At 40.8% G+C, this 20,276-nt stretch overlaps 1 protein-coding gene across 2 annotated transcripts in view; it reads right to left on the bottom strand.

Moving 5' to 3' along the window:
* SDCCAG8 (SHH signaling and ciliogenesis regulator SDCCAG8) overlaps nt 1–20,276 on the bottom strand; it is a 115,288-nt gene that overhangs the window by 8,358 nt on the left and 86,654 nt on the right. The gene's annotated exons all lie outside the window — the stretch shown is intronic.

The following is a 20,276-nucleotide window of genomic DNA, read 5'->3' as shown; positions in this document are numbered from 1 at the left end:
AGCAAACAAAACCACCGCTTTGATAGCACAGGATATTCTACTAACTACACACCTAGATGCTCTGTGTTTAATTTCACACTCCCTATACCTTCCAAACTATACCATATTGGTACAGGAGCTGTTTATGCTTCATTTCTTTATTAAAGGTGATATCAGGGGCATTGAACTTCAATTAAAAAAAAACAACAAAAAAACACAAAGCAAAATTCCCACCCACAACCCCCCACTCTTGTATTCTTTGTTTTGTTTTTTAAGATGGAGCTTTTCCATGAGCATCTTGATCCCAGGGAGTGGAAGAACAATGGTGGTGTTTGCTGGAAGCAACATCATAGTTTCAGGCTGGAGAGCCGAGCTCTCCTCACTGCTTTGCCATTGATTTCACAGAACCATAGAATGGTTTTGTGTTAGAAGGGGCCTTAAAGCTCATCCACTTCCAGCCCCCCTGCCATAGGCAGGGACACCTTCTACTAGACCAGGTTGCTTAAAGTCCCACCTAACCTGACCTTGAACACTGCCAGGTGTGGGGCACCCACAGCTTCTCTGGGCAACCTGTGCCAGTGCCTCACCCTCACAGGGAAGATTTTTTTCCTAATGTCTAATCTAAATCTGCTCTCTTTCAGTTTAAAGTATTCCCCCTTTTCCTATCCATACCTGCTCATGTAAAACATCCCTCTCCAGATTTCTTGTAGGCCCCTTTAGGTACTAGAAGGCTGCTGTAAGGTTTCCCCTGAGCCTTCTCTTCTCTGGGCTGAACAAGCCCAGCTCTCTCAGCCTGTCTTCATAGCAGAGATGCTCCAGCCCTCCTATAGACTCACTCCAACAGGTCCATATCCTTCTTATGTTAGAATCCATTTAACTTGAGGAAGATAAGAGACTTTACTGCACTTCTTCATCTGTAATAAAGACATCTTCCAGTCCTTTATTTCTAAGTCTTAAGGCCATGAAATCCTCCTTATGCATGAGAGCCTGACTCAGTCAACTACCGTCCAGATTCTAGGCCCTCAGAATCTAAGTTTCTGCTGATTTCTACATTCAATTAATAATTTTTCTGCTCTGTTAATGTTTCAGTCTCTTTTAAGAACAATTATATAGTATTTGAGAGACCCTCTTGCACAAAATTACTACACAGTTATTTTATTATTAAACATAAGCACCCTGACCCACATCTCTGCAGCAACACGATGAGCCTTGCTCATCACTGTGGCAGGGCTCATGCAGCAGCTGGTGCAAACACTGCTCTCACAGCCCTGAGGAGAGGCCCTTCCCCGGCATGCCTCTCCTCTCACAGGAGAGGGCTCCAGCTGAAGAGCGACCACGTCAGTGTGAGGGACTTCCTCCAGTTCTGGCACCCAGAGAGAAGTCATTTCCAGCTCATGTGAATTTTACATCAAAACAACACTTTCTACTAGATACCCTCAGGCAGCCCATGCAAATTTCAGAAACATGACTGGATACAAGCTTCACCATGCTCTGTTCCTTTTGGATCATGCTAAGGACGATACAGATAAACTGCTGTAAACATACAAGTTGTTAATTGTGGCAGTACTACTCAATTATGCTTTTCTGTTCTGTACCTTCACCTCCCACCATGTTACATTTAGACTGTCCCCTTGAGCAGAGGGAGAAAGATGACACAGGCACCGTGCTGGGTTTGACTAGCATGCCACAACTTTACTATCGTCTGAATCTATCTCCAGTGCTTGAGTATGGGGTTAATAACATTCCCTTCTGCAATTCTGGGTCGAGATGGATAATGAGGGAGTAGTTCTAGTCAGTGCAGATCCCAGTCTGTGAATTTCCAAATTCTGTCAGTCTGCTCTCCCAAAACTCCTGCCGAGCTGGCCCCTGGTCCGCATACTGGGACTACCAGCCTGCTCCAGTGCATTTAGCTCCTGAGGACAGGCTCTGGGCCCTCTCACAGTATCTGCTATTACGTGTGACATGTGCAGCACAGCCACACATTCCCATATGCATTGTATCTGGCCTGCCTGCTGATCTCGTAAATGATTCAAGATGAGAAATGAACAGCTCCACCCACATTCACTGTACTTCCCATATGTTACAACTGCACATCGATGCCTGCCATCATTTTTACAACTGGGTGACAGAACCTTCTGCACATTTTGCTAATACAAGTGAGTAAGGTTGCACGGTCACCACATTCACTTTGGCAACACTACCTACCATACAAATGTGTACTGCGTCCTGAGCATCTGAGTGACCACTATATCCTCACCCTCTATTCCAAATGAGATGATCTTTCTACCAAGGTGGCAAGATCTGTCCAGCTGGGATGTCGAGCGGCTGCTCCTCCTTGGCCTGGGAGTGCTGAAGGACAGGAATTTACTCCACACTGTGTCATGTTACTTCAAGGCACAAAGTGAAGACATGTAGCTCTTGAACCATGTTATGTTTGGACTACTTACAGCACAACCTGGCACTACAGAGTAATTTCTCATTTAGTAGTTATAATACTACCCTTCAAATAGTTTTCTATTAATCACTCTAAACCAAAATTCCCATTTCTAAAAGGAGGAAAGAAAGAAGCAGCTTTGTGAGATGAGTGGTTCTGCAGAAGGAGAACAAAACTGAGGCATCACAAGCAGTAACGAATGCTTCAAGGTAAATGTTTTGCTCTGAATCTCAGTGCTTGGAGCTCGCATGCAGCTCATACGCAGTTTTATGTTAGAACCTTGCTACTTTGTGCAGCTACAACCTGCTGGAGACTACATCTCTCACTCCATACAGCAGTAAAATTTAGAACTGAGACTAAGCTATATCCTAGCCTGTCCAGAAATGAAATATGAACGGGACGGATAGGTTTCTTTACATTTCGACAGTTACGGGTAGACAACCACTGCACGCCTCTGTGGAAATTAGGTGAAACATCAAACACAAAGCAGAGCTTTGGCACCGAGGTGAATCCTACTCAGCAGAATAAACTTCGTGTCCAATACCACGGAGCTGGAACTGTCACCTCCCAGTCTTATATTTGGATTGTCCCCTTGTCTGTGGCCTACAGACAAAACCAAAAGCTTCCTTCTATTTTATAAACACACAGTGCTAAATAAAGGCACCCACAACATTCCTGCTGCAAGCTCCCTGCGCCGGGGGTCTCACAGGTCCATCAACCCACAGGCAATCTGCAGTGAGGGAAAAACTTATACAACTGTGACCCCTCCTCTGGGTTTTAAAGTTGATTTGAAAGACATTAATATGCGAGGATCTGTGGGCAGTGCCCATTCACCCGGCTGTGGGGATCAGTCCTCGACATTCACTTTTCCAGCACGGTCAGGTTACTGATATACAACATTTTCACTCTGCTTCACAGAGCTGAATTTGCTGAAATGGTGTGATTGGATTGCAGCAACCTGCAGCAGCTAAATCACCAAATCCAATAATCACGCTGCATTTACTGGCACACATCTTAATTAGGTTTTAATACAAGTAATCTGATAACTACTCCTGGCCAGCCAGAGCGGAGCTGTCAGAGCTGGAGGGGCTGTTGCCGAGCGGCTGGGCCGGCCCTGCTGCGGCCGCCTCCCGCTGACCCTGGTGAAGCCCCCATCTGCCGGTTGCCACGGTAACACAGGGCAGCCCATGGCGCCCAGCAGCTCCCCGGGCACCCCGCGGGGAGGCTTGGGGCCACACACATGGGCCACCAGCACAGGGGCCATGGCTCCTGCCGCCCACAAAGCTACCAAAACCCAAGTCATGAGGGCAGGCTACACTGCCTGCAGTGTGATCACTGCCTCCAGGGCACACCTCCCGTGTCGGGGTAAGAGCGCCAAGCTCCCAATGTCTAAGCTTGTTCTCCCATTGCTCCTCTGCAGGTGGACACAACGATCAGAGGCTGCCTCTGGTTACAAGATGGAAACCCGAGGGAGATGTTGCAGACCACCGCCATGCTGCGGGGACACAACCGAGGGGACCCTGCCCCAGCATGGCGGCAGTGCCACATGTGGTAATGGGCCACTTGAGAATCTCAGATGTTCTCAACAGGCTGAATTTTAAAAGCAAATGCAGGTTTTAATGACAAGCTCGTTATAAAAAGAGGGAACAAGACAATTAGAAAAGAAAGCAAAGCCCAGCAAACTTCTACCCACATTTATATTTTTTTTCCAGCACATCCACAAGTTTCATATCATGTGATAAGACGTGTTCAAGTAGTGGTTCTTAACAGGTAGTTGCACTGCAACCCATTAAAGGATGTTAATTTTTACACTCAAATAGTCAGGACTGAGGAAATCCCAAAGGGAAGGTTTTCTTGCAACTCCTTTCCACCCTGGCTCCCACCTCCACTGCTGTTCCCCTGACCACCCTCACTGGTCTCTTCCTGAGGCAATTACCCACTACAACTCTTCTGAACGATTTCAGTCTAAACCACATGTTTTGGCAAGCCTAATGAAATTACAAAGAACTTCAGCAGTTCCTTATAACAGGAAGCACCATGCAACCTTAAATGCAAACTACAGTGATTACAGTTGGTTCCTGACACAAATAGAGCAGGCACTGCCTAAGATTATCTCCTGCTGTATGCAAACTCCTGATCAGGCTTGCTTTGCCTTTGTGAGGATCTTGGAAAGCCAGACTTGCTGCCATGCCAAGAGTTAGGATGTATGGCTGGTGCTTGTGGTGACTGTGTTTCTGCAGCCACAACACTCACTGGTACTCCCCGCCCCTCTTGCAGCACAGGTCCCCTCTGCTGTCCACCTCAACTCTGCTACTTTTCTGTCTTCCCTTTTCATAGCAGAAGTAATGTTGTCTCTTTCATTAAGGCAGAAAAGTAATGCTGTCTTTTTCATTAAGGCAGAGGTGATATCACCCTTTCATACCTTGAATCAGCTCTGTGGACAACTAGGACATTTAAACCAGTAGTAAAATTAGTTCTTGTATGAGCAACCTTCACTGTCTTTTGCAGCACTGACAATTTCACACAGTAAATTTTGAAGTAACTAAGAGTTCATAAATTCAGGAAAGCAGACAAATAGCAAATTACCTCCAAAAGTTTCACTAGTGTCATAAACTGCTATTTGCTTAAGACCCTGATCCATAGATCAGGACCTTGAAGCAAACTTGAGTGATAAGCATATCTGAAAAGTCCCCATATGCTCCCAAATGTAAATGAAAACATCTATACAATCTATCCATAAACCAAACTCCATTTTCCCTCCTAGCTTCAAAAGCAAACACTGTGATATACCCTTCTCATGTAAATTAAAGAAACAAACCATAAGAGAAAAAACACACATACCAAAACCACTCCATCCCGTAACAGTGAGTAGGGACTGGAATGGACAGTGAATGAGCTTCCTCATTTCTGTTACACTGGAAGTCCTGACTTTTAACAGGACAGAAGACAGTTTAGGGCACACAAACAAGTTTCTGTGGCACATCCCACCCTCTGAAATCCCTATCAACATTCTGTTGCTACACAGAAAGCCAAGACTGTTATTTGTTCAGGAAGAGAAGAAATGCAATCTTCTAAGCACTTCTAGCTTAGTAAGGTTAGTTACTTGCCCAGCTCTACAGGTGAAACAAACTCACCCAGCTTACATTAACATACAGTAACTACAAGCTAATACCCCTTGCACAGTTTGGAATTGGACACCTAAGAAGAAAATATCCCACATTTCACCATAAAACCCTTGATCCATGTGGATTTCTATCACTCTTTTTATTTATTTATTTTTTTTTTTTTTAATGAGTATTGGGTAACCTCTAAATTCACTTTTACTAAAGGCACTCTTCATTTCCCATTCCCCCCCCCCCATTTTTAAAGAAGAGCCTATAGTACATCATCTCCAATAAAATAATAATCTTGACATACCATAACAACAAGTATGAATAGTGTTTAATTAAAATTTTACATAGGAACAGTAGTTTCCCCTTGGTTTCAGATGTCAACACTCACTATTAGAATATGTTCACTTCCACAGCTGGTCCAGCAGGTTAAACAAATAGATTGTGTAAGAAACCTGAGCCTGGATCTATTTCTGGGCTTCTAATAGCTTATGTCTAACGTGCTGAAGAGAAAACATTATCAGCCTGCTCTTCAGAAGGGGTGTGTAGCAGCTGGGGTTAGCTGGTATGATGGCCACTTTTAGCCCTCCTGGGTTTTGACAGGAAGGAAACAATGAAAGAGAATGGATGGCAGGCTGGAAAAGATATGGGTGAAAGCTTCACTAATGTCTATTTGTGTCCAAATCCCTAGGCTGAAGATGAGGATTTTCCTCCTTTAAAAGAATTCAAAATAATGTGATCTATGATAAGAGTACAAACTCTGGATCAGGTTTGCTCTAGAGCAAAAATAGTTCTGCCTGTATTTGAAAAGTGCTTAAGAAAACAATTCTCCAGATCAGTTAGGCTGGCTATTTATTCAGAATGCAGTGAAATACCTTAAGAAAAAAAAAAAGAAAGAAGCGGGGCAGGGCTTGCAGCAGATGTTGCTGCAGGAATATAATGAATCTTATAGTCTATTTTTTTTTTTTTATTTAAAAGATGCTCACCTCTCTCTGATTTTATTATGTGCCAGACAGAACAGATTTTGCACAATTTCTCAATCAGGAAACTGAGTCTTAATAATGCTAAAAGACGCATATCCTAGCAAGGTTTCAAAAGTGGCCCCCTCATGTTTATAAGGATTATTCTGCAAAGTATGTATGTACCTTACTGAAATAATTTTTCCTGTGCTTGTCTTACTAGTTACAACAATTTCTGTGGTTGGTCTACTTTTTATAAATGTGTGCTCCATTTTCCCCATTGCTTACTCCGATTCATCTTATTTTTTTTTTTACTACCAAACTGGAACCTTTACAAACTGCTAGTTGGTGTCCACAGAAAGTAATTACTGCATTCAAGTCAGAGATGCTGAGGATTTTTTAATGCAATCTGCCCAATCTGAACTCCTTCCTTCAGAAGCACTTCGCCTTTAAAAAGAAATTCCCAGCATGAACCTCATCAGAAGCGACATGTAACAGACAGTACATGTGGTGTTTGGGCAGGCAGCAGAGAATTGAAAAAGAAGTCTTCACTTTTTCTATCCCATGGCATGTGCAGAATGTACATGTGGCCCAAGCTGACATCAGGCATTTGAAGCAAAAAAACTGCTAAAAGCATCGGCTTCTGTTAATTTACTTTGTCAGACATTGTCTTAATTAAAAAAATACCACCACTAGAAAGGGTAGTGCAGCTGAGCTACAACTGCTTCAGTTGTTCCTGACAGTCGCAATTGCAGACTAACAGAACAGCTTTGCATTCAGCACTGCTGTCCTCACTGAGTCCAGACCCTAGCAGCAACCTGCAAGGACTGCAGGCTCCCTCTTACAGAGTATAAAGCTTCTGTTCATGTTCATAGCTATTAGTACTCGTGTTTGAAAGGTAAAATGTTTTTCACTAGTGACCTTTCAAATGGGAGCTCAACAGTGCCAGGTATAGTCCTTTGGAGCTGGTTATCTGCAAGGGAGTCTTCCCAGTTTAATAACTATGTGTCATAGGCTTTCAAAAATGTTCTTCAGCATAAAACCAAGGCTGCTACACTGTGTAGTTTGACCACTATGAAAATAAGCTGTAAAAATAGTGTTAGGTATCTGTGGAAGCATCACTTACTAGTTCCTTTGCCTAAACCCCATCACCCTTATTTCCCACACCAGAGGTGTAAATATGGCCCTCTTTCCAGTTCATTTCAAATGAGTGCTTTTGCCTGTAAACTCCAACAGGCAATAAAAGTTTGCTTATTTTCAGGGTTCACACAGGGTTCTTGTGGTTTTCATAAGTTACAGTGAAAGTAATAGATGTAGGGTTTTTGTGGAGGGTAGTTGTTTGCTTGTGACATGCAAGAGGAATAAGAGTTTATATTAGTGACAGAGGTAATTTCCCTGTGCAGCATATTCAGATAGATGTTTTCCATACAGGCCCCATAGCTCTCCCCACACAGACCAGATTGCTTCCATTTGTGAACTTACCCTAAGCCTGGCCTACTCCCCTTCAAATACAACTCTATCACATACATCTATTTTCCAAAGTTACTCTGCCTAGGAAACAAAAATGATAATAAAAAGGGCACATACTGAGTGAGAAGCTAGAGAAATGGCTGGGAAGCTGGTCAAGGTGGGCAGAGAAGCCCAGGATGTGCATGAGAGGTAGGGAAGATCTGTGCTCAGATACGCAAGGATATATCCAAGAGACCTGAGGAGGCTTCAGCCTCTGTTTCTCTGTTAGGGCTTGTCGTGGTTTAAGTCCAGACGGCAACCCAGAGCCATGCAGCCGATTGCTCACTCTGCGCCCCCTGCCCCCATCTTCCTCCCCCTGCTCCCAGAAGGATGGGAAGGAGAATCACGGGAAGGAGAATCGAAAGAATGTAACTCCCACAGGTTGAGATGAGAGCAGCCCAGTAACTAAGGTATAACACAAACCACCACTGCTACCACCAATGATAATAATGATAAAGGAAACAACAAGGGAAGAGAACACAACCACTCACCACCTGCCGACCGATACCCAGCCCGACCCGAGCAGCAACCTAAGCCCTTCCTGGTAACTGCCCCCAGTTTATATACTGGGCATGACGTACTGTGGTATGGAATACCTCTTTGGTCAGTTTGGGTCAGGTGTCTTGTCTCTACTTCCTCCCGGCTTCTCCTCCTCCCTGGCAGAGCATGAGACTCACAAAGTCCTTGGTCAGAGTAAACATTACTGAGCAGCAACTACAAACATCGGTGTTATCAGTGCTGTTCCCAGGCTGAAAGTCAAAACCACAGCACTGCACCAGCTACTAAGAAGGAGAAAAATGACTGCTACTGCTGAACCCAGGACAGGGCTGGCTAGCCAAAGCAAGCATGCTCCCACCTCACATGGAGCTACTGCTGTCACGCAATACAGCACTTTGGACCAGGGCTGTAGTTGACTGCGACCAGCCCCAGTCTCCACAGGTCCCTTGGGTATGCCATAAACCAGTTCTGTGGAGACTGAAGAGAGAGTCACAGCATCAAGGAAACACCAAATGGGGGAAATGTAACATGGAAGACCAAGTGTAGGGGTTAGAAAGCAAGCTTGGGAAGGGCTGAGATGGAGTTTAATCCTGAGAAACCAGAGTTTTTCCAGAAAATGAGAAAAGCTGGAGGACCTGAGCAGTATTGTCAGCCCACCTTCATGGAGGTCAGCTCTTGTGAACACACAGTCTATTCAGTGGTTTATTTTGGCCTATATTAAAAACACGGTGAATTTATATGTGAAGTTAGTGGAACCTGTAATTGCTTAGAAGTACTGGAGGAAAGCAGGGAAGCATTTAACAGAAAATACATCTTAAAAATGTATTAGTATATTATAGACAGTATTACACTCTGTAAGAGACTGGCTATTTCATGAAATGTATATATTGGTTCAGTTGTGCTCTGAATTTACTGCATCGAGCCTGAAGGCTAAACTCAATCATTGCTATTGAAATAGAGGAGATTTATTGCTGCTTAGAAGCAAATATAATTACAGTTATCTTCAGATAACCATTAACCTCTCCACAATAAGGAATACGACTGCAACCAGGCAGTTCAGAGACAAGTATCAACACACCCAGATCACAGCCAGGGGGAAAGGTCAATTATGCTTTTCTGGTGGCAACAGCTTAGCTTGTGGATGAGAATAGCAACTCTAGTGTCTCTGCAGTAGCAGCACAGGGCTCTCAGGAGTACCAGACAGAATGAGCACAAACGTGGCTCCAGCCTGGCTCTCCCACATCATGGCTCGGCACATCAGGCAGCAGTCACTAGACCCCGCACAGGCATCCCACCATGGTAAGATTACAGGCACCTTCCAACAGAAGAAATCATTCTGTCCACCACTGTGCACATGCATGCAGACTCTTCTGTTCCCACTGGATTTTAATTATTGTCAAAAAATCCTACCAAAACTATCAGTCTCTTTTATGTTACAAGTTAAATATTAATTTTCATGTCACATCTTCAATGTAACTACAAGAAGGAAAAAGTACTTTTCCCCTTAGATTACATCAAAAGGTCATGTGTAGTTTTCTTAGGTAAATTATGCTTCTCTCATACTACTTCCCCACATTCTAGTCTTTCAGTGGTAAGCAATGGTAAGAGTTCTATGAAAGAAATGTTTAAACAAGAAAGCTCAGAACTCTCAATATGCTTTTTGGAACTAAACAGTCTCACGTAAGTAGTTCGACAATTACAATTAAGTGCCTGAAATTACTACTTGTAATTTAAGAAAACAAAGCTGTGTCTCTTTGTTTAAAAACAAACATGGGTTTTGTTCTATGTAGGGATATGGAAGACAAACACGTGCAAAATGAGAAAAGAGATCCACCTACTATCAGTCAGTAACTTGTCTCTGTAGGTGTATTAATATCTAATACTGCTTCTGCAGCACAAATATACCATTACTCAAAATTAATCACTTGGAAAACTACACAGAGAAATGCATATTTCTGAAGGAAATACACACTTTTACTAATGCGCACCATGACGTTGCTGAACTCACATGCTAACATGGCGCAGAAAACACAGCCTGGGTTTCTGAGAGACTGTTAAAGCTCAGCAGATGTCCCAAGATAGTCCAAGGTACATACTGAGGCTCACTGCTCCAACTCCACTCCTCAGTAGCCACCGCGAGAGCCTTCCAGAGAGATACTGGTAGTCTTGGCACCGCTCCTGGTGGCCAACTGTCCACATCACACCTGGCTCAGCCTCGGCTGGGGCGAGGTAATGAACAGGCTGACCAAACAAACCCAAGCCTCCCTCCTGAGGGAGGCTACTTTTGATCAGTGTTGAGCAACATATGCAGGCTTGAGCAGGGGGGCATGCAGGCAGCGCAGGAAAAAGCGTGCACTGCTGTAACTAAACTGCAGATTAAGCTGAGGACTGCTGTTTCCTAAGCTCCAGATAAGGAGCCTTCTGGAGAGTTAAGAAAAAAATGAAAGAGAAAAAAGAGCAGTAATTGTACTTTTGCTTTTAAGTTATTGAAATTCAGGGTATACTAGAGCAGCGTGCATCTCAGTTTAAGACAGTATATTTCTCAGCAAAGATCCTCAATATGGGAGATGCTTCTGTAGTTAATGGTTTGTTTCTAATGCCTCTGAAACCATAATGTTCCTGCTCAGCAAGTATTTACTATGAATGAATATTTAGCATCCCTCATGTGATCTCCCTACACAAAAACTGTGATATGGGATCATAATGTACTTTAAAGTCTCTTCAAATAAAGTAATCTGAATTTTACTGAACTCCTGTACTGCAACATCAGATTTTTAATTTCCTTTGAAACAAACAGTATCAGTGAGATAAAACTGCATTTACAGGTGTACTAAGAGACCCAATTTCATTGATACGTACAGAGGAATTTAGAGTTCTATTGTGTGACAGAAGAGAACTGACTAAAGCCTATTTCTGTTTAAAATCTAGACACAAAAGCTTTCATCCTGATCCAGAATAACTCCCATAAGCTGTAATGTGAACGACAGAGACTCCTGTAAAGCACACAAAACCTACCAAGAGCCCAATCCTGTGTCACTAAAAACAAAAGGAATTTTGCCTTTAATAAGGATAGGCCCCCTGTTTGCATGAAGAGCAACTTGTCAAACAGAATACAAATGCCAAGCTGGTACGTTATAGCCACAAGCACAATAGATCAAATCTTGTTTTTAACTAAGCATATCCTAGAGAGATAAGTTTTCCCCCAAAATCTGGGCATCAGCTACATATTCAATGAATTGGTGTCTCCAAGTGTCTGTAAAGGATGCAGGAAATTTGCAGAAGGGCAGGAGCTTCTAATTTAAAAGAGAGGGAAACTGTATGTTTTCATTATAAAAAATGAGAGTGCAAAAAAATCCTAACCACACAATAGCTCTCTTTCAAGTTTAAAGTTCAGAATTAGATACCCCAAGTTTCCCTGTACATTAAAAGAAGTGCACAGAATAATGATCTAAAAATCCTTCACAAAAAACCAACAAGCAAGGATGAAGCAGTACCCGCCTGGGGGCCAATTGCCTCTCCAGCAGCGGTAAGGCTGTTACTAGGCTTGCAGTACCATTTGTTCCATTACACAATCTCCTGAAGCCTTTTACAGAGAGCTAAAACAACTGCCTGTACCAACACGACACATGGCTTTCCATCCCGACTCTTTGCTAATCCAGACGCTCCAACCATCTTTCTTTAAGATGCCATATGGTTGGCAGAAGCCTGTAGATCTAGCAGCACATCTGCTTGTATGTTACTTCTCCCCTCCAACTCCCCCCTCCACACCACAAAAGAGAGAGCAAATAATTATTTAACATGTAACCAGTTAAACTGCATTTAAAGAGGACAGGGATTATTTAGCTTTAGATAGTTTAAAAACGTAGATTGTTGCAGAAGATCGTTTATCTCTTAGTGATTTGAGAAATAAAGAGAAACAAAACAAAAAAATGAAAGGCACACGGGCAAAATGATCGCTGCATTTGAATTATTTAAATGACTGCCATTTCAGACCGTATGCCCAAAGATTTATTTCCCACATTAGTGTGCCATTGAAGAGGGGACTGAATTTTCTTTCCTGTGCTTTTGTCAGAGGTGAATCAGAGAAACAGACTAGGAAACTATAATACACCAACCCATGCTTTGTTAAGCAAGCAGAGTGAGTCTGTATGCTAATGACTCTGCAGGAATACACTGACACACTGATTTTTTTGGTGTGATGAGCAAGGATTATTGACACTGTTGAAATCCTGGTTGCACTGGCATGCAGGCATCCAGGTTGTTTCTTTAGAATCCAGACGCTAGGAAGACAGGCTGCAAAAAAAATTTTGTTTGTGATGAGCTATTATTTGACCATTTATGACATAATTGACTATAACAGAAAAGAAAATATACAGTTTGGAACCTGATTATTTATTTATTTATTTTTTAAAGTACCTAGAACATGGAAATTATAAATAAATGCTCCTATAAAACTCTCATCAACCACTCTGTGATGAATAACCATATCGGTTAACGAAGGACAGGCAGAGACGGAAATGTGTAAGGACAGACGGCACAATTTTGCAGTTCTGTCTGCTGAGGATTTGCAGCACCTTTTGTTCAGAAACACCATTACCTCATTCAACTTTTCATGCATCAGTAAAATAAGACATCAAAGAGATAACAGATAAAAGATAGCAGCTCTACCTCAAATGCTGCTCACGTGTATTGTTTGTGTGACAGGTTGCGCAGAGAGGAGCAGTGTGCAGCGTAAGGACCATGAAGCACATGTGTATGTTCTAGCGTTTTTCAAGAAGAATAGAGACTAGACATGTATTTACTCCAAATAGTCTCCCCACATCAACTTTCCATTGCAATGAGCACAGAACATTCCTCTGCCTTCACAAAACCAGCTTTCCTGACAATATGGGAATGCTTGTGTTTGACTACATAATGAACAAATTGTTTTTTTTTCCCTTGGCTATTAGAATTAGAGTTCCTAAACAAATGATGGGAAGACCAGGTTCTACCCTTATAGAAAGAAGGGCAGACCAATGTTGAGGCTTTGGATCAAACCAGTACTTCTGAGGACACAGTACTAGGTTACTAAGCTGTTTTTTAATGGCCAGTATTTTCCTTAACACCCCCCCCCCCCCCCCGATCTCAAGGCTATTTTAAATTTCATTAAAATTGTCTTTGATAGTTTTATATAAATAAATATAAACTAGAAAGCCACTTTCTCCTCCCATAATCCCACTATTCCCCACCTCTTCAAGACAAAGATGACAGAAATTCAAAACACACTTGAGTTTCAAAATGTAAAAGGTGGCAACATATTCAATGATGCAGCAATTTAGTTCAGTTTAAAACCGATAGGGCTTGATTTACCAGCTATAATAAATGAAGAACTGTATAGAGGGTGTTTACAGTAACAAGAAATATTTATAAATAACTACAGATTAAGATTTATGCATAATCTTCAAAATTTTCAAATCATGAAATTACATTAAAGAGACCACCAAACCCCTACTCCAGCCTCTTGGATGAGCCTCTTTCAGACCTTGTGTGTTTTGCGCACATTTCTGCTCTTTAAATCAATTTCCATTTCAGGTCTTAATGCCCAAGCTTGGCCAACCTGCTCCAATCTTCCTAGAGGGGTCTGAGAGATGATTTTATTTTTTTTTTCCCAGTCACCTGATTGTTAACTTCCTTTGTTTTTGTAGATGGAGGGATCTCTGCATTTTCCTGAGAGATTCTCTATCAACTCAATAGCATTTATTGGGTTTGAACGTCTACTTTATCCACTGGGTTGCTTTGGATAGCAAGGCAGTGATCAACCTAGCAGGATGCCTTCTCAACTGATCAAGTGAAAACCAATCATCTATGACCGCACGTCTCTAAACTTAAGCTGTGACTGTAGTTCTGAAAAAAGATGTGCTTGAAGAGCTGTCACACAGGCTACCTCGCCCCATACCAGTCCCTCAGCAGCAAGGTCAAGTCCACCCTTCCCTTCAGTAGAAGTCCATAAAGACATCAGAAATGGAATTTCTGAAACAGAGGGGCTGGCCAACAGAGGCCCTTTGCATATGTGAAACACACAGTGGATTAAGCATTTCAGAATTTAAGGTTACTGTTTAAGCAAAAAAATCTGGTGGTCCTAGATTTAGGCACAAAAGAGAAAATGAACTCTGTGTATATACTGTATCTTCTTGTCCCAGAATAGGTCAATGAGAAGAAACCACGTGTGAAGTCTTGGCCAAGACCTGCTGCAAACTGACTACCGTAGAAATAATGTAAATACTGCATGCTTTCTTATTGCTTGCAGTTGAAGAAAAAATAATACTCTTTATTCTCTGGACAAGCAATGGAACATTATGAATGTTCTGTGTACATCAAGAGCTCCTCCCTTGACTGCAGAGTGTAATTGCACTGCTTAGACACATGCTCATCCTAAACAATTTCTGATCAAAAGTGCCAGTGAGTTCATTGGACTGCAGTTTGGACCACTTAAAAAGATTGGGTCTGATGAAGAATCCACTGTAATTTCTTGGTCACAGAAATAAGAGAGTGCTTTTCCTCTTTTAAGGCAAAGAGGAATGGTGAACTGAAAGCAAAGCCCTTTCAATTTGAGGACTACATGAGGAAGTAGGAATATTAATAATCAAATTAATTTATTCCTTCATAACCAGATGAATGCCCTTAGACATCCATCATCAAACCAGAATGCACAGAATCAGTACATTGAAAAATGACTACACTTCATACTGGCATTTATAATTTACAGTTCCTGTGTTAGTATTATTTCTAGTTCTGGATGGTGACTTCAGGTACTTAATTTTAAGGATACAGGAGGAAAGTATACCTTACAGAGAAATAAAGTAATCAGCAATGCATCTGAAAATTCTCAATTACTATTTCTACAAGTTTCATGGTATTCAAACTATTCTAATTTATTTATTTTATTATTCTAACTCTTGGGTATTACTCAATCATATTTTAATAATCAGGATGATTCTTCTGAATTGGCTAGGATCTTACTTCGTTTATGTGTATTAAAAAATACAAAGTAGTAAGCTTTTTGCCTTTTGGGTTTCTTTTGGAAGAAGCAGTCCAGCAAGTTTGGCTTTTGCTTGTATATTCTAAAGCTTGTCATTAAATTGAAAAGAACAGATTAAATATGAGAAAATACAGAAATTCCAAAAATGCCCAAGATGTTCTGCAGTACTGAAGTTCCAAATTTCTATGAGTGTCAGGTCTGGAACCATTATTTAGGCTTTTAAACTTTGCCTTCCTCATCTAACAAATACAGATCATGGAATTACTTGGCCTCCATGTTGCAGTTTGTAACATACAAAGTGTATATGAAAAATACACTCCCTGATGAATTGTCACTTATTCAATAATGACATATTTTACATATACATACTTTACCTTATACAATATTGCAACCTATAACTGCAAGCTGCACTTGCATTTATCTCTACAGCTTTGCAGCATTTTGACTTCTGAAATTTTACTTGCAATCTGATGTCTCCTCCATCACAGCACTGTTATAATCAAAATTAATAGCCCAAGATAATCTTCTAAAATTAAACTCTGATCTGAAAGGTGCAGTTGAACATTTGGGGATCTCTCTTCAGATGCTGACAGGGAGACATGTGAGCGGATGTAGAGAGAATCTGGATATATGGTTCACATATGGGCCTAACAAGAGCAATCTCTTCATATAAAGACACTATTTCTCATGCTAAGTCTACCTTGTTTTCTAATGTCAGCTGAAAGGAATGTTGGAATCTGGGACAGTTTTCCGCATCAGAGTCTGTTGCTTAACTGCCTGATGTCAGAATTATTGTTGCTTTCATAAGACCTTTGTAGTTTGGGGTTTTTGTTTTGTTGTTGGTTTGGTTTTTTTAGGGGCGGGTTGTTTATTTAGAACTATGAATGACACACCATCTTAGGAAATCTTATTCTCTTGCTTATTCTTCCACCCAGAGCACCATGAAATTACTAAGGTACCCCAACTCATGAAGAATTTTGCTCTCAATGTTGCATTAGAACCATGAGATTACCACTGATTCAACTTTACGAAAGAAAGTTGGTATTTGGGATTTCCAAGTACTGATGGTTTTGAGCCCAAGTCCTTCATCAGAGTCTAGATCCAAAGACACAGGTCCCAGGCTCAATGCTACACTAGCTGTCATTTTGAGCTTCCCTTTGTAGAGCAGAGTCCAATGTGTCAGCACAAGACAAAAGCAATGAGTAGGAAGAAGTGGAAAACAAATCTTGGTTGCTAAGTTAGCCTGTCATGAAGTAAAAGTTTGTGTGAAGCCACATACCATATGACCCAAAGGCTGTTTGCTCAGAAAGCTAGTTTAGTTAAGAAAAAAAAAAGAAAGAAGAGAGAAGCGCAGTAGAAAGGAAATCCAGCTGCAAAGCGTGCAGAAGGTAGGACTTATACTATGGCTTACTGTGGGAAAATCTATGCCTTTACCTTAACTAGTGTATAGCCATACCATAAGCACAAAAATTTTGCTTGGACAGGTCTGGAAAAAAAGTGCCAACATTAATTAATGCCTACTGCTTACAACATGCAGAACATTAAGAAAGATCAGTAGAGCATTATTTCCACACAGCACACAGATGACCTAAAACCAGCAATGCCAGGATCTGTACCACAGTATGGGTAAAAATGTAACATTTGAATTAGAACTGCCATAGCTCAAAACAAAATGCTCAGAAGCCTCTGATAGCTGCCAGAACAAAAAGCATTCAGAGGACGAGGAAATGACCAGAATTCATGTTTTATGGCTTTAATAACTGAAGAAAACCAAACACAGTAGCACCTCCAAGCTGTGCAATCCTAAATAACAGCATCGACTGAGCAAAAAAGCACTGGAATAAGGAACAAAACATGTGAACACGAGAGATGCTGTCCAAGCTTACCTTAACTCAGGGAAAATCCTCAGCCAAGGAGGTTTAAGGCAAAAGTTGCCTCTTAGAGCTGCTGAATTATTTTGAAGCTAAGTCATTACAGCAACAAAGGGGCTTAATGGGTTGCAGCTACCTATGAGTCACAGGGTTCACAGACCGGTCTTCATTTAGCTCCCCACACCCAAAAGAAATGAAAATTTCTTTTTAATTCAGGGTCCTAATTAGGATGGTAATTGGAAGAAATCCCAAACCATCACGCTTGATGATAACAACCTATGTGTTTACACCCAGACTCTTTTGTAGCATACTGTGGGGAGAAAACGAAGACTTAAAGTACACTAAACAAATTACCTTACCTAGTTGGGGTCTGAACTTGGTTCCAAGTTTTGAAGAAGTCCAGGCCTTTTGAGGGAACTCAGCCAGCAAATTCAGGCAAAGATTTCTTCAAAGGATAAAGAGGCTTGATTTTTTTCCCCGTTTTTCTTTGTCCTCCTCTTTTCTTTTTAAAATAAAAGCAACATCTCTGATTTGTGAGCACAGAGATTTGAAAGGAAGGGAGGAAACACCATTACAAATAGCAAGCAAAGCTTTCAGCTTATGAATCTACTATTTCATCCATGAAATATCCAGGTTGCCTTCATCATCATTTCCAAAACACCACATTATATAAGGCAACAATGGAATACTAGGCTGGTCTGTTTCCCATATTTTTAGTTGGCTCAGCTGGAAACTGAACACAGGCTATCGCCCCAGGATGAGTGAATAATTTAACTCCAATGCAATTTTGCACAAAATTACTTTCACAACTAGGGGAAAAAAAAAAAAAAGAAAAAAAAGGCAAGCATAGCTAGTCAGGCTCCTTGTTAAAGAATGTGATTTCTTTTCCCCTAACTAAACTAGTATCATGCACAAAGTTTAGTTCACACCATTACTGTTAAATAAGCAAGACATAAATCTTGACATCAAAACACCAAGCTTTTCTGTGCTGAGTTAACTGCCCCTGCACAAGTGCCAAGTACAAAACATATGCATTACATCTCCAACAGTACTGCACTGGCCTGGGTGAAATCTCTGCTCAGGAGTAAAATTTATGCTAAAGTAGATGCAAGACAAAAACCCCAAATTGTACACCAATATTTAGAAGAGGTCTGTTGCATGTGGAACTGGTTTTGATCTTCAGATCATAAACTCCTGGAGGCACAGATCTTCTTTAATTACATGACTACAAAGCACCATGTGTTTCCATTATGCTATTTAAATAATAGATTTAATTTGAATTTACATTTGTTGATGTAAACATTACTGACTGTAATATTACCCTCCAATCTGATGCAGGAAGTCACTGAAGTATTAGGAAAAAAATTCCTTCCCATAAAGATTACAAAGGAAAGAATCCCCAAATGTGCTACTTGAAAATATGAATAGAAATTAGCTTAATAGGAGAATAAATTGCAGTGGAACAGAATTTTTAAGATTATATTTTCACATAACTAACACATCTTAGGTAGCTCTCATTTTCAATTCTGCTCTAAAGTTATCTGTTATATTTAAGGGACTGAATGAGTTTAGACCTTTTCAGCAGCCAAAGTTCAACTGATTATTAAATGGAAGCAAAGTAACATGAGAAGGATCACTCATTTATCTTGCAAAACAGCTTTAAAAGAATTGGAACTGGGAGTCTGCTAATGATTTTAACTATCAGGAGTCTAATCAGTTCTGCTTTTACCAAAATTAATTTACCTCTGCTTTCGCATAAATAGTCCCTGTTGTTTAAAACTTTGTTTGGGGTAGCTTCTGTACATCAGGTGGGGCTCAAATGGAGGAGAGCAGTGGTGTGTCCAGAGACAATTCAGAGAACTGCAGTTCAGAGGAAAACATTTTAACACAATATAAGATAAGCTTTGCACATGCACAATTAATAGTAAAAGCCCACCCTGGACTACTGCTGAATGAAAGGGAATTTAATTTTGTTTTATAGATGACCTGGAAGCTCTTATAATAATTGCTGTAATTTCTCTGTTTGGGAAAACGTAGGCAAAAAAACAAAACAAAACAAAACAAACATTTATGTACCACATACGTAGAATGTATTGTTCAGTTCATGTCATGTTGCTATTAAAAAAATTCCTTTAAATAACGGACCTTGCAAACTATATCTAGTCAGAACATCTAAGCATTAATAATAACAACAGTCTAAAATTTGCCAACATAGAGGCAGTTAAAAGTGGGAGAAGACAGCTAAGAGAGAGTTGAAAAAGTAATAAAATTCCATAGAGATTGTATTGGCTTTTGGTTTTGATCATGTAACTCACAAGCAAGTGAGCAAAAAAGTTGCACGGAAAATTTTGAACAAGCAGAGATTTTCGTTCACTGAGTAGATTCAAAATATTTTCCCCTCTGGAGATCCAGAAATTTTCTGAACATTTTTATTAGAAAACACTCATTCTATACGCAGAGATGGAATACCTAAAATTAATTTAAACCAATAAAAGCATGAAAAAGTCAAAGGGAAAAGTCAAAGGGAAAGTCAAACAGAAACAGCACTGTAAGAAGACTTTTTCTTCTTTTGTCTTTAGTATTTGCTTCCATATTACTAGATTATAATACTTTTTGGGTCCTTACTTTAACCTGCAGAAGGAAAGAGTGGAAATACAGCGGAAATTCTGATCTAAAAACACAGAGGCAGAAAAAAATAATAAACCTGGACATCAGTAAAAAGATGATGAGCAGACAGGAAGAAACAAGTATTTGAAGTGCTAGGTTTGACAAAAGGAAGTCTTCTTATTAGGTCCAGATCACCATTAACAGCCCCAGCAGTGGGAGCATAATCAACACTGTATGTGAAGAATCACCTGGAATTCACATCAACAAATGCACGTGCTTATGGTAAGGTGC

Source organism: Pezoporus wallicus, unplaced genomic scaffold, assembly GCF_028554395.1.
Source record: "Pezoporus wallicus isolate ANWC-B61680 ecotype Strahan unplaced genomic scaffold, APGP_CSIRO_Pwel_v1 contig_8042, whole genome shotgun sequence".
Taxonomy (NCBI): Eukaryota; Metazoa; Chordata; class Aves; order Psittaciformes; family Psittacidae; genus Pezoporus; species Pezoporus wallicus.
This window is presented reverse-complemented; position numbering and strand designations above follow the sequence as displayed.